At 40.9% G+C, this 13,716-nt stretch overlaps 1 protein-coding gene across 5 annotated transcripts in view; it reads right to left on the minus strand.

The window, feature by feature from the left end:
- Positions 1-13,666, minus strand: part of ASB7 (ankyrin repeat and SOCS box containing 7) — a 34,593-nt gene extending 20,927 nt beyond the window's left edge. Inside the window, exons 1-4 of one of the 5 annotated variants that reach the window (XM_032232861.1) lie at positions 13,635-13,666; positions 7,375-7,463; positions 2,457-2,546; positions 1,883-1,978 (exon numbers count right to left, since the gene is read on the minus strand). The gene's annotated coding sequence lies outside the window, so the exon portion shown is untranslated. Of the gene's footprint in view, positions 1-1,882; positions 1,998-2,456; positions 2,550-7,374; positions 7,464-12,979; positions 13,218-13,634 lie in introns of those variants that run through there. The other 4 variants (XM_032232858.1, XM_032232860.1, XM_032232859.1 and 1 more) reach the window with 4 other exon arrangements.
- Between the last annotated feature and the right edge of the window lie 50 nt (positions 13,667-13,716).

Consider the following 13,716-nt stretch of genomic DNA (forward strand, 5'->3'; position numbering starts at 1 on the left):
GGGGAGTACTGTGAAGCCATTACCATGGCAACTCCACTGGGCTGTACAATAGAAGCCATTTTATGGCAGTAAAGTAGAAGCTATTTGGAGACACAACAGGCTGTATTTTAACAGAACACACACCCTGGAGGTATTAGGGGTGTCTTACCCATACAGTGTTTGTCTTCAGAAAGTAAGTCATTGTATCAAGTTTAGTTGAAATTCTTGAGTCGTTCCAGAGCTATGCTGGAACACACACACACACACACACACACACACACACACACACACACACACAGTGTCATTTTTATATAAATAGATTCTGGTTTGAGACAAGTAACTTAGAGAGGGTAATGGCAGCAAGGCCAAACTGCATGAGTATAAAGCTTTCAGTTGTCTCTAAAGTTGTCTCTAAATATATATGAGTAACAATTCAAGGCTCAATTCATGTTTGGCACAGGGTAACAGGCTAAAAACAGATTTGCAGGGAAGAGACAAAATAAAAGATCTGGTCAACAGGAACAATCCACCATCAGGGAACTAAGGAAAAGGAGGTGTTTTTCTCCTTCTCATATGTTACCGGCAGTCCTCAACTTACAATTCATTTAGTGACCAATCAAAGTTATGATGGGCTCTGAAATGACTTGTGACCAGCTGGTCACCGGATCAAAATTCAGACACCTGGCAACGAACTCATATTTATGACAGTTGCGGTGTCGTGGAGTATTGTGATTCCTCTTTTGCAGCCTTCTGACAAACAAAGTCCATGGGGAGCCAGATTCATTTGATAACCAGGTTACTAACTTAACAACTATAGCAAGTCACTTAACAACTGTGGCAAGAAAGGTCATAAGATGAGGCACAACTCACTTAACAAATGTCTCATTTAGCAACAGAAATTTTGGGCTCAAGTGTGGCCATAAGTCAAGGACTATCTGTAATTGCAAACAATGAAATATGACTGCCTAACCAATAACTGACCATCTCCAATTAAAACCTATGAGAATTATAAGAACATATGAGTAACAGTTCCTCTTGCGTCTTGCAAACACAAGTCTTCCATTTAAATAGAGCAAGAAATAGAAAAACTGCATTTTGCAAGGATTATGCTGATAAAGAATACATACCTTCAAGTCAGTGTGAATTCCTAGTGACTATCTGGATTAGTCCCTGAAGTTTTCTTGGCAAGAATTTTGGAAGCAGTTTCTTCCTAGGGCTGAGCGGGGGATAGGCCAAAAGTCACCCAAATGGGCAACTAACGGGGAATCAGAACTTCTGGTCTTCCATATTTTAGTTATGTGCCTTAATCATTATGCCAAAGTATTACTGCATTTATCTATACAAACTGTTATCTGGTTTTTAAAAATGTTTTTAAATATGGATTATTAATGCCCATTTTTAAAATAGTGACAATTACTGCATGTCTGTGTCCTTTATCTTAAATGATCTTTATCATATCATTTTACTTTTCCATAAAAACTATTTTTGGAGAGAAGCAAATAGCAATAGCAATAGCCTTATATACCACTTTACAGTGCTTCACGGCCCTCTCTAAGCAGTTTACAAAAATCAGCATATTGCCTCCAACAATCTGGATCCTCATTTTACCCACCTCAGAATAATGGAAGGCCAAGTCAACCTTAAGCCTGGTGAGATTCAAACTGCCAAATTGCAGGTAGCCGGAAGGCAGCAGAAGTAGCCGGCAGTACTGCACTCTAACCACTGTGCCACTGTGGCTCAATTTCATAATGTTTCTCTCAAATACTGGACATTTACTTATAAAATTATCTTTGGAGGGAGCATTGGAAAAACTGTTCCCAGATGACCTCACTGATAGTTCCTTAGTAAGATGCAGGTAACATTTTCCATAAAGAATGATTAAGATCCTCTATTAAAAAAATACCTTATAGGCAAAAGTCAGTTTTTGTACGTTGTGTTTTCCGTCTTCATTGTACATTACTTTGTCTGCAGGCATAATACGGCAAGCAAATGGTTTCTCCTTGAAATGAAGAAGGTGTCTGTTAGATCAAAGCAAGCAAAAAGCAAGAAACGTTGTTCATCTAATCTTAGTTACTGTGTAGATTGCAAGAAAAAATAGAATTGTGAATGCGTTTTTATGGAGATACTTATAAACGAATGGCAAGGCAAGGCAGAAAAACCAGGCAGAATACTCAAAAGAACAAACGAATAAGCACAGATCTGTGTTTACAAACAAGCAAATAGTAAAGGCCTAAGGAACCCTTCCATCTGCCAAAAGGACAGCTGAACAAGGAGCCTCGCATAATATACCATGGAAATATATCCAAAGTTCATTCAGACTTTTTTTGTTTTTGTTTTTGGACAGGAAAGATACTTCTACCATTTATATTGTACACTTTGAATTGTTATTTAATTGGAAAAGATTATGTCATTCCTAGATTTAAATAAGCTTATATACCCAAGTACAAGATTATAATGAATGTAGGGCAACTACATACCAGCATGTAACATCCAGCAGGACTGCCAAGAACATTATCTTCTTTCTTATTATTTTCTCACTTGAAGTTTTACTCCTTCTTCTGTGATAACTGCTTCAATCAATATAGTGAAATGTACAATTACAATTTACTTCGCATAGAATAATTAATAAAATATCATATTAATACATAATATTTTTCAGAATGAAATATTTTTAAATCTGTTTTTTTTTATAAAAAAATCTTCCATTCCATTGCAAGTCTGTGCAAAATGTGTGGTCCTCGGGACATTCTGATTCCAGAATAATCCATTCCTAAGTATGTTCAAGAAGAGATCCAGAGAATGTCACAGAATGTTCTGCCGTTCCATAAATGGGCTGACTTCAGAAGACTTGGAAACTTATGCCGAGCTGTCCTTTTTCAGAGTTCAGTTGAAACACTTTATGACAGAACGTTTTACACCACTCTCAGCTTATTACTTTCTTTCTCAGTGGTCACGAACTGGTGGTCCATGGACCACTGGTGTCCGTGAGAAAATTTTGGTGGTCTGCAGAAAAATCTTTGCATTTTTGCATTTTTAATGTTGCACTAAATCAGGGATCCTCAATTTATAGCAACTGGGCCAGATACAGCCCACCAGAGCAATTACTCCCATTTGCTGATGGGATTGGGTCCTTCAGGCACTTATCTTAGCTGCCTGTTTAGTAGCTCCAGCCCTTCCCTCCCTGGGAGTCCAGGTATTTCAGTGAGTGGTGCACAAAACTTTGGCCAGGCTCCTCGAAAGAGAGAGTTTGCAGCGGGCCAATCTAGCCCCTGGGCTGGCTACAAGACAAACATTCATTCATGGCTGTATTTGAGATTCCTAGCTGCAATGGACAGAAAACCTAGAGCTGACCCCGGGCGCTTCTCTCCGCTAACAGACAGCCAAGCTAAGTGCCTGAAGGACCCCATCCTGTCACTAATTCATATTAGTGGCCCACGGGATTTAAAATTATGAATTTAGTGGTCCCTAAGGTCTGAAAGGTTGGTGACCCCTGCTCTGGATGCTTATTTCTCTCAAGAAGGATTCCCATTCATTTCTCCGAATGCTATCAATGTTATATTACAGAGGTGAATGGTCACTGTTTTGCTTCCTGTGCATTTTCTTTTTATGGGTATTCAGATCCTTCTGTCTCATACCAAGATTTAAGGAAGCTGTATCTCACAGGGAATTGTCCCTCTAACAGAATTAGAGGTTCACACGGTACATTAAGCTATGATTCATTTTATAATGTCTCAGTAAATGAGTCACTAATGGCGAATTCCCAAATCACAATGTGCCACAAACCATAGTTTATTAATCATATTACTTGAGTTGGCACAACAAAGGAAACCAAACACATTTTATGATGGTTTTCAAATGCCTCTGAACTTAGCTACTTTGCTTGGTTACTGGAGCTTGCCATGGTTTCGGCTAATAATCTTAGAAGGCTAAAGAACAAGCTATGTATTAGCAAAGCATGTGCTGACTGTGTTTTAGCACTTCCAACATTTTTGCAGGATTTATTGTTCCCTGTTTATCTCATTGAATAAAATGTGGATTATTCAATTGGTGATTTCCAAATGTTACAAAGAAAAAATTGACCAGTGTGAATATGACAATAGCAGGACAATCAATTTTGCAACATGTTGTTGACTAAAATCAATGTACGAATGTGAGGAACATGTGGTCAAGACAAATCAGATTTGGGGGAGTCCAAATTCTTTATTTTAAAAAGTAGCACTGCTTCATAATTTCTCTTAGCGAAAAAGCTAATTTTTCAAAAGCAAATTTAATCTCCCTGCAATAGTTGCAGCTGAAAACAAGATAGGGAATTAACAAAGATACTAAGACACAATGCTTTGTGTTGCTATGCACTATAAAAGTCAGTCGTGCTACTGCATTCATGAAGTGACATAATGAAAACAGCTAGTAAATAGAAGTGGAAGATTTCTTTCCCAGACCCAAATCAATGCTGCCCATTTCCTTTTCACTTACAAATCATAATGGTCTGGTTTCCATAATATGCTAAGCCAAAAATAAACGAACCACATTCCATACTATATACCACAGAAATACAGTTCCTGTTCACCAACTGCAAAATGGGTATAAATACCCACTTCAGTACAGCAGAGAAGTAATGAATGGCTTACCAAGGGTAAAATAGTATGCAAGTTCTATTATAACGATCTCCCCGTGGAGATTCATACCCTCACCACCCTCCAGACCTTCCGCACAGCCCTCAAAACCTGGCTATCCCGTCAGGCCTGGGACTAAGATTGTAACCCACCCGAATGGTATGAATGTTGTGTTTTTAAATTTGTATTGTTTTATATGTCCAAAGTTTGTTTTTCCCCCCTCCCCTCTTAAGTTGTGAGCCGCCCTGAGTCCCCCCAGGGAAAAGGGCAGCATATAAATTTAATAAAATACAAATACAAATAAAAGGCATATATTGTACATATATATAAATTAAAATCTTCATTCTAGTTTATAGCTTTTGATCATTTTAGAAGCACGGGCACACAGTGAAATCTGTTTGTAGAAGGACAAGATTTGGCTTCTTCTAGAAGCTACTTGGAAGGTAAAATGTTCTGATATTATGAATGCTGTTGCCAAAGTATCCCAAATTATCCGAACAAGCTCTCAAAATCAACATACATGATTGTAATGTAACCATTTTTAAATGCAAACATTTGACCCAGAGACTGCAATTTGAACAAGCAAAAACCGTCATCTAAAAGGCTTCAAATAACAAAAACAATATAAACATTTAAATGTATTTGATCACTCGGCTGTAAATGTTAAGCATTTTTAAAAGCTCATCACATTTTGAAAACGTAAAAATGAACTTCACCTTAGGAATACCACCAAGGCTAATATATTTCACCCTTTACTGTTTACCTTGCAAATTGTTTCTCTGTGACATATTTTCAAATTCTTGTAATCACAAGCGGCCCCTGAAATCATACTGAGCCTCACTGAACAAAAACAGTATCTGACTCTTTTCCTACAAAACTATCAACGGGGACCAGTACGCATAGAACTGTTTGTAATTGTAAATAGACTTAAAAGAGAACATTTAATTCCAAGGACTTGAAGCTGGAAGTTTAAACATACAATATGTATCTCAGCTTAGTAAGCAAAGAGTCTGCATTCTATATTCTGATGACATTTCTCCTTTCACTATATGAAACCTTCAATAAAAGACCTCTAAGTTGCAGGTGATCTGGTTATCATCGTCAACTTTAAAGGTAAAGGTTCACCTTGGACATATGTGCTAGTCATTCCCGACTCTAGGGGCCAGTGCTCATCTCCGTTTCAAAGCCAAAGAGCCAGCATGGTCCGAAGACGTCTCCGTGATCATGTGGCCGACATGACTAAATGCTGAAGGCGCATGGAACACTGTTACCTTCCCACCAAAGGTGGTTCTTATTTTCCTACTTGCATTTTTACATGCTTTCAAACTGCTAGGTTGGCAGAAACTGGGACAAGTAACGCGAGTTCACTCCATTATACGGCGCTAGGGATTCGAACCACCGACCTTTCTGATCAACAAGCTCAGTGTCTTAGCACCGAGCCACCGCATCCCTTTAACTTTAACTTTAGGATGCCAGAAAACATAGTTTAATCTGCAATAGAAAAAAGTTGAACCCTTTTTTGGGTCAACTATGTACAGGGAAAGAGAAGTAAAAGACTGGATCAATTGGGGTATAAATCTTGTGTGTTTCTTTGTTTATTAATCCAAAACATGGATACCCAAAGTGGGCCAGTATATCTAATTCAAAGGAATTTATTCCCAAAAGAGGGCAAATGAATTAGAAACTGGTCCATTGCAATGTGTTATACGCACGTACAATCAAACTAAAACAGCTGTCTTCACTAAGCAGATAATACAGTTCGTTAAGGTAACTACCGTATTTTTCAGCGTATAAGACGCACTGTATTTTTCGGAGTATAAGACGCACCTTTTTTCCTCAAAAAAGAGGCTGGAAATTTGGGTGCGTCTTATACATAGAATACAGCACTATTTTTGCCTCCCGAAGCCCTGCCCTTTCACCAAAATGGTCGTGCATACCCTTATCGAGCCTTTCAGAGTGCTCCTGGGGGATGGGGAGGGCAGAAATGAGCAAAAAATGGGCCATTTTTTGCTCCCCCCCACAGCTCCCAGCAGCACTCTATAAGCCTCCATAAGGCTATGCATGCAATTTTTTTTGACAAAAAACAGGCCCATTTTCGAGAAAAACTGACTATTTTTTGTCTGTTTTTGTCGTCGTCCCCCCCCGAGCACTCTGCAAGCTCCCCCCAAGGCTATTCATGCCTTATATTTTAAAAAAATGCCTGTTTTCACGAAAAACACACCGTTTTTGTGAAGTTTGCAGATTGCAAAAACTTTTTTTTTCCTTTTGGAAAGCTCTTTGATTGATGAGAATTCATTGATCAAATGCTGTGCCAGCAGAAACAAAGTCTTAGGTGCTGCAGATTGTCAGTGATTTCTTTCTCCAGCAGATGGATAAATACACCTGGAAACATCTACCTACCTACCTACCTACCCTCTCTCTCTCTCTCTCTCTCTCCCTACCTACTGTATTTCTCTCTCTCTCTCTTTCGCTCCCTCTCTCTCCCTTTATCTACCTACATACCTAACTATTCTTTCTCTCTCCCTACCTACCTAATGTATTTCTCTCTCTACCCCTCTATCTACCTACCTACTTTTTTAAAAATTTGCCTCTTCAAAATCTTGGTGCGTCTTATACTCCGAAAAATACTGTAAGCTATGTTGAATCCAATATATGGAGTGTCTTCTGTGCTTCACAATATACAAATGACACAGCTTGTTTGTAACTTCCAACAGAATGACCAGCAATAATCTTACCGACTAATGTAAAATGTTTTTAAAAAGTAGAATTTTAGATCAGTTACCTGGGTACTAGGTTCTTCTATTACATTTTTGCTTCTTGGTTTTTATTCTGCATTCAGAGTTTCCTAATTTCTTATGTAGCAGCATGAGCCTGGAAAACAAGCAGAACAGATTTATGATAGATACAGGAGCCAACTTATATTACATTTTCCCTTATCATCTGAAAAGGAGCGTAGAGCAGTTTACATTATCAGCCCCAGATTCCCAATATTACTCTGTTCAAACAGCAAGCCTGTGATATGGTGAAAGATGATGGGTTGACCAACAACTTCAGAAACTGTTGTGAATGAATGGGAGTTTGAATCTAGTCCTTCCCTCTCCCGATAGTTCAATCTTATGACTAAATTTATACATCACAATTTTTAAAGATTTGTGGAATCTTCTTGACTTACATATTATTCTACAGAGGAATTACTGAGTCTGTCATCTGCACCTCTATAAGTGTATGGTTTGGCTCTGCAACCAAACAAGGCAAACACATACTTCAACGGATAATTAGATCTGCAGAAGAAACAATTGCTACCAATCTCCCTTCCATTGAGTACCTGTACACTGCACGAATCAAAAAGAGGGCTGTGAAAATAACTACAGACACCTCACATACTGGACATAAATTGGTTCAACTTCTACCCTCAAAACAACGGTATAGGGCACTGCACACCAGAACAACTAGACACAAGGACAGTTTCCCCCCGAATGCCATTACTCTACTAAACAACTAATTCCCACAACACTGTCCAACTATTTACTAAGACTGTATTACTATTATTCTTCTCATCCTTCCTATTACCTATTTCCTCCCACTTATGACTATAGCCTTGTTGCTTGTATCTTTATGATTTATATTGTTTTGCTTCCTAGTATGATTTATTTAGTAACCTGTGACTATCACTAAGTGTTGTATCGTATGATTCTTGATGAATATTTTTTTTCTTTGTATGCACACTGAGAGCATATGAACCAAAGACAAATTCCTTGTTGTGTCCAATCACACTTGGCCAATAAAGAATTCTATTCCAACCTATAAAATGTGATTTACAAATAGCAATCGCTGGATTCACAGGCTCTTGCTAGGTTAAACCAAACCACATTGTGGCTCAGTGTGATGCACAAAGTTAAATATACTATATAATTGTATTGAAGTCTAACAATGGGGTCCTTTATCATATGTTTTAAAGAAGGTCATCCCTCTGTTTTAAACATATATGATCAGCAACCTTCATCTCTCTATTCTCTGCACTATGGTGAATAACGCATTCTCCTTACATTAATCATGGAAAAACTCTTTAAATCTAGCTTAGATTTGGTAACAATTAGCTACACCTTCTATTGCCTCTCCAATGCAATCCTTAGAGAAGATTCAATACAAGTTTTTCCCGTCCTTCTCCATCTAATAAATACAGTATTTCTTCCTTAGCAATTCAAAATATTTGTTTTGTTATTGATGTTGTTACCCTTTCAGAATAAGAGGATATCCTTTTTCCCCCCTCCAAGGAGTTTTTAATAGATTAACAGTTGGAAGGGACCTTGTAGGTCATCTAGTCCAACCCCCTACCCACCCACCCAAGCAGGACACCTACATCATTTCTGACAGATGGCAGTTCAATCTCTTCTTGAAAGCTTCCAGAGCTGATGCTCCCACAACTTCTGAAGGCAACTTCTGTTCCATTGGTTGATTGTTCTCACTGTCAGAAAATTCCTCCTTATTTTTAGATTGAATCTCTTCATGTTCACTTTCCATCCATTATTCCTTGTCTGGCCTAATCCTCCCCACCTGCAACCCAAGCCTTGGGGGATGCCAACATAAGATGCATTCTCCCCTTGTCACGTAATCTTTCTCTCTCCCAGCTCAAGCCATTCTCCCCTATATAGGTATGAGATAGAGGTGAACTAGGAAAAACTTGCCATGATTTAACTGCCCTTTTCAACAATTTATCTGCTTTGGGATCACTAGTCCTCAACTCTCGCCACTAATCTCTTAATATTAACCCTGAAGTTATTTGACGAAACCGAAAAAGTGAAAGTTGCATATCAGACAAAAGGAGATATTCCACACAAAATGTTAACAACTGATGAAATTTGTTATCACAAGATAAAGTGATTCCTGCCAAACGGGACTGCTACAAAAATAGACAAGTACATGGAGGATAAAGATTTCAATGGATTGTTATATATTACCTTCAGCATCACAGCTAGTGTGTTTTTGAATCACTGTTGCCATGGAACACAAGTACTGTATGAGAAAGCAACTCAACTCATATTCTGACAAGAGGGTTTGACAAAGGATCTGACTGGCCACTGTGCTGGATCAAACGGATCTTTGGTTTGATCCAGCATTGTTCTTTTTTTAATCTATTCTATTATGTTCCCAAATCTTCCAGGATGAGTTTTCATTCATTCTTCCCCATCTAACACTCATGATTCCTTCTGTATATTTTTAAAAGAATAAGCTCTGCCTATTGCATTCCTCCAAGCAACAGAAATTAAGTGGACTTCCTTCACACATTCCCTCTCCACGCATTATCAAAAGAAAAAGAAATCTGCAACTGCCATTTTAAATTTGCCAACCAGTGTGAATATAACCTGTTGAACTGAATGGAACGTACTTTTGAGTAAAAGAAACATGTACAGAATGAGAATTAAATCTTTTTTTTTTACTTTTTGAAGTCAAAAGAAAAGCATTTGTTTTCATAATTGTTGAGAAAATACATTAATTGTCCTGAGGTATAACTTAGAAAATGTACTTCAAAGAACACTGCAGCATTTTAATGGCCACATTTCATCAGAATACTTGTACATTATTTTTTTAATGGGCCACAAAACCTTAATAAATGCTACAGTTCTTACAAGAGGCATAGCACTCCATTCGAAACCAAGAAACTGCATTTCCATAAGATGTTAGGTATAGTTAATTTAACCTTTAATGGGTTTTGAATATGTATGTGTTTATCATGTTATATAGACTACTTGATTGGTTCATAAAATATTATGCAAACAAATGCAAAGACATCAATAAATTAATCCAGTAAACAGGATTAATTAAGGAGAAAAGTGTTAAGCAAAGAAAGGCTGATCAAACTATACCTAAAATATTACATCCAGTTCACCATATAGTTCTGAGTCTTAAGAATGAAGCAACTGAAATGAGAATTGAATGACTGGAGTCAATGGCTATGTTTAATGTGGAAGCCTGATACAAGATAGCTGCCCTCCAATGAATGTATGAAAGTTATGTAGAAAATTGGGCAGGATTGTTCCAGTTGTTCCTGATGACAAAACACAATGGACTTAAATTAAGAAGACAACTTCAGTTGGGCATTCGGATAAATTTCTGATAAGATTTCTTCAACAATAGAACACACTGTCACAGGAAGTATTTGAACAGAAACTGGACGGTTGTTAGGGATGCTGCAGCAGGTTTTTGGGCAGAGTTTAGACTACATGATATCCAACTTATTTCTACTCTCTATCTTCTATTTCTTTACAGGCCCATGAGGGAAAAATAAGTTTATTTTTTCTTCTTCTATTCAATTGAGTCTTAACCTCAGAAACTGTCTGGACAAATCCCTACTGTTTCTTAACAAGGTTTTTCAGAAGTGGTTTGACATTGCCTCCTTCCTAAGGCTAAGAGAAAGTGACTGGTCCAAAACCACCTAGCTGGCTTTGTGCCTAAGATGGATCTCCTAAGATGCCTAAAATTCAGGATCTCCCAGTTTCTAGCTCAATGCCTTAACCACTACATCAAAACATAAAATTTAGACTTCAAATTGGCCTGTTTTCAGTTTCAAATGGCTACTCTCAGTTCAAAACAAGTTTTCCAATCTTAGTGGAAATGCTCTCTACTGTTTCAAGCATTCCAGAATCATTGAAACCAGTGTGCTGAGCCTGAAGTGTTCCAAATTCACAATGTTCTGCACAAGACTAGAAATGTCTTTCACTGGGATGTACCCAGATGAAAAATTGCCTGCATACTGTTATCAGTACTAACACAAGTGCTTGTTCACCATGGGTGTTTTTGGAGAGCAGGGGTGGAGGGAGAATGATGAGCTACACAAGAAGGTTGCCTGAGCATGCCAGACAATAGCATGGTTCAGTATGTTGGGTAAACCTAGACAAGTGAATCAGAAAAAACTCACTATTCAGATAACCATGGGTTAGCATTTTGCAGACACACAACTTAACATGAGCTAATCCGCTCTGCCCTCCTCCCAAGGCACTCAATCCTTAGCTTTACCCTGGTTCACTCAATTAACCCAATGCCCTAGATTCCCACAGCAGGCCGAAACAGACTCCTAAACCTGGCTCCACACAGTGCCCGAGGCTCCAGATCTATCCGTTGGTTGACTCCATTGCTGTGTCCCAAAGACATTCTCCCCCCCCCCCATTCAGTTTTTCTTCCCAGTTTTGAAGAAGCTTCTTGAGTGAGAAGTGAAACGATTTTTTCAAACATAACACCAAGAAAGTCCAGCTGCTTTGTGACCATAATGGATGATTCTCTATCATCCAGGTCATAGTTGTCAACAAAGGTGCTTTTTTTCAATAGGCAACTGGGAAGTCTGAAAAGCTCCTTTGGAACAACCATGATCTGGGTGATGGAGAACCTCCATTGCTGGGTCCATAGCACATGCTGAACAGTCCCTGCCATCACGCATTCCAATCCTTCACCCTAGAGAGAAGAGCAGCAAAAGGAGCCTAGTCCTGCCCAACCTCACTAACCCAGCTTGAACTACGCTTTGTATCCTGGCTAAAGGTAAAGTTTCTCTGTGCACATATGTGCTAGTACCGACTCTAGGAGGCGGTGCTCATCTCTGTTTCAAAGCCAAAGAGCCAGCGTTGTCCCAAAACTTCTCTGCGGTCATGTGGCCGGCATGACTAAATGCCAAAGACGCACAGAACGCTGTTACCCTCCCACCAAAGGTGGTTCCTATTTTTCTACTTGCATTTTTACATGCTTTCGAACTGCTAGGTTGGCAAACGCTTGGACATGTAACTGGAACTCGCTCCATTATGCGGCGCTAGGAATTCGAACTGCCGACCTTGCTGATCGACAAGCTCAGTATCTTAAGCCATTGAGCCACCGTGTCCCTTCTATCCTGGCTAGCTCACCCCAATTCAGCCAGGTTCTCCAGCTTGGGGTGAAGCGCTGGAATGGCCAACTCTCCATCTCAGCTGCCATGTTTCAATCCCAGCGACCATCAGACAAAAACAGGGTGACCTGGGCAGACACCCTCCCCCCAACCTGGAGAGAGGAGGTTGGGGCAGGGTGCTGGACTAGAAGACCTCCAACTTCCCTTCCATGGGATTCTATGCTTGCTCCTGTTAGTTGCACACCATTGAGGAGGGGGGTTGTCTTTGACGCCTTGGGCTTCCCAAGTTGGGTTGGATGCCACTCCCTTGATCAGGGAGCAACTTCCCTTCCTTTCCCTGGTGCAGGTGGTGGGATCAAGGGGAGTTTCAGAGACACCCCCTCCCCCAGGGCACGGCAGCGTCTGGGATGGGGGGGGAGTCGCCCCCTCCCATAGCTGCTGTGGCTCCCTCGTTCTCCCCCCCCTCCTGTTGATCTGGGGGCGGGGCCCACTAAGTCCCTCCTTCCCCGCCGGCCGTTACCTGTCTGTCTTTCCGTCTCTCTCTTTTCGCTTCAGGGCCCGGCCCGGCCCAGCCGCGGAGCCCCCCGGGCGCTTCCCTTCCCGGCTGCCGGGAAAACAAGGGGAAGTTGAGGGGGGGAAGGGGGCTGCCCGGTGCGTCGGGCAGAGCAAAGCGCCGAAGGAAGGCAGCCAGGAAGGGAGCCACTTTGCCCTGACTGACTGGACTGACTGATGGAGTAGGAGCCACCTCCGCTCCTCACTCCGGGGTCACCTGGCCTGGGCTGACCCCGGCAATCAGCCAATGAGCGGGCGTGCTGGCCACAAGGCCGCCGCCCACAGCCGCTCCTGATTGGACACCGCGGCAGAGAGGGCGGGAGGAAGGGAGTGGAAAGGCCCCGCCTTCTCTCCGCCTCCCTCCTGGCGTTTCCTCCTCCTCCTCTTCTTGTTCTTGGCGTCTCTCTTAAAGTGATAAGAGTCCTCCGCGCCCCTCTCTCAACTACACACACACTTCCGGCCCCGTCTGGACAACTTTTGCTTCTCTTTGGGCTCTCCGGAGAGGGGGAGGGGGGGGAAGAGAAAGGAGCCTTGACCATAGAGTCGCGGATGAGCAGAACGGCCCCGATCCACTTCCTCCTCCTCCTCTTTCCCCCCTCCCCGCACGAACGCACGCAACACACCTCTGCCACTGCCCGAGAAGACGGCTTTCCTTGCCTCCTGCCGGAAGTTGTAAAGCTTCACCTCTATGGTCCCACCGGAAGT

This window comes from Thamnophis elegans, chromosome 16, assembly GCF_009769535.1.
Source record: "Thamnophis elegans isolate rThaEle1 chromosome 16, rThaEle1.pri, whole genome shotgun sequence".
Taxonomy (NCBI): domain Eukaryota; kingdom Metazoa; phylum Chordata; class Lepidosauria; order Squamata; family Colubridae; genus Thamnophis; species Thamnophis elegans.